The following is a 2,063-nucleotide window of genomic DNA, read 5'->3' as shown; positions in this document are numbered from 1 at the left end:
CTGATGCCCTCATTGAGGATTCCAAGGTGTGAAGTCTGTCCAATAAAGATAACATTTCATCCTTGGGTATAATTTTTATAGCATGCATATCACCTTCCTGGAGAGACATTCTATCAGTCAATCTATCATAACCCTTTGACAGAGTCCAATTAATACATTCAACAGTACAAATTCTCTCAGATAATGTTTCAGCACTCTCTGTCATTGACTGGGTTTTGCTTGTCAAATTGGTTGCATCCTTCTCCAGAGTGCTGAATTTCCCTTTTAGTTGGTTATTATCAGTCTTTAAAGACTGTATCACTTCTAAAGGTGCCTCATTTTTTGACCCTATTATCAAACCATGATTCTTAGGAGAAAATATGAAGGACAAAGCTAATCCCTAGAATCAGATAAAGGGACATAGGAGGGAAATCATATAAACCTTGTATAACATCATACATAGTATAAGTAAAAAGGCTATTGAACTCCTGAATTGTTAAATTGTCTATAATCTTGCCCTTTTAAACTATAAGTTTATAATCTATATTTTAAATTATAAATCTTACCTGAGGTTGAGTTTGAGCTGGAGTATGTACAATAACCGCTACCTGCCAGTAGGTGTCGCAGTGCACCTGTAGCTGCGTGATCGGTTTGAATCTTCATTTTAGGGTTAAATTCTGAAAGATATGCTCAGATTAAAAACAGTTATGTAGTGTAAATCACAGACTGTGCGCTCCGCAGAAGTCCCTGACTGGTTCGCAGCTGCACGAGCACAAAGAGAACAAGAAAGCAGGGAAGCTCGTGTCCCATACTGGACCCAGAAGCCAGTCGTGCAGTTGCACGTGGCCAAGGCTGTCTGAGACATTTAAGGAGAGAATATGAAGGACCACAGCTAGCGGCTACTCAGGGCCACTGCGCGGGAATTCTGTACCCAAATGAATGGCATGCAGCCTGACAGTGGCTGGCTGGAGCCACTGGAGACCTGAGCTCCTCGATTCTGGGCTCCAGCTGTAGAAGTTACCTCAATTCGGGAAATAACCAGGCTAGCTAAAGGATAAAACAACTGTACTTTTATTCACTATAAGGGGAAAACTCACGAAGCAGGAGCTAGAAGTTCAAACTCAGCTGTGTGGTGAGGGAATCACAGAGAGAGAGAGAGCACCTGGGCCGTGCGCCCATTTTTCTCTGGGTCCCAGAAAGCCACACCCTAACTTGGTACCACCTCTTGAAAATAATTGGTTAACAAAGTTTCCCCATCACAGGGCAGAAACCTGGAGGCAGGAGCTGATGAAGCAGTCATGGAGGGTTGCTGCTTACTGGCTCGTTCCTCATGGTTTGCTAAGCCTGCTTTCATTTAAACCCAGGATCACCTGCCTAGGACTGTCAGCACCCACGATAGGCTGAGTCCTTCCCATTGATCACTAATTAAGAAAGTGTCCTTCAGCCAGATCTTATGGAGGCATTTTCTCACTTGAAGTTCCCTGCTCTCTGATGATTCTACCTTGTGTCTAGTTGACATAAACTAGCCAGCAGAGATGACAAACTTCAATTGGGCTTATTCAAATCCAAAGTTGTGGTCTTCTAAGATTGGGACAGGATAAGGCCAAGAAATAGTTTTGTGTAAAGTTTAACCAGTTGGTTTTAAAACTTTGGTCTCAGAAGGCCTTTTGATATGCAAACTTAAGATCATCTGGTCTAACAGCCTCAGTATGCTGCACCTCCAGTTAAGCACAGGCTTAAGACATGCCTGTCCCCTTCAATGCCAAGGTGAGCCTTTAAAACTCAGGCCTAATCATGCCATTAGTTCATCCTGGGAACGCTGTGCCCACCCATGGCAAGGTGAGATGAGACATGGTGTCAATGCAAAATGCCAAAGTGCTCTTAACAATCATTCCCATTGATTGCATGGTTGAGAATACATGGGCACAGGGGATTAATTCTCTCCTATAAAACATTTTTAATGGGACTGTATGAAATTTTTAAATTATATCTGTGGTGTGCATTTGTAGTTGCACAAAATGCCCACTGGTCAGTGTTTCACCTGGATGTCGCTCACTCCTCCATCCTGTCCCCTGACCTAAGCA

The sequence above is a fragment of the Myodes glareolus genome, chromosome 14 (assembly GCF_982192425.1).
Source record: "Myodes glareolus chromosome 14, mMyoGla1.1, whole genome shotgun sequence".
NCBI lineage: Eukaryota > Metazoa > Chordata > Mammalia > Rodentia > Cricetidae > Myodes > Myodes glareolus.
Note: the sequence above shows the minus strand (reverse complement) of the source record.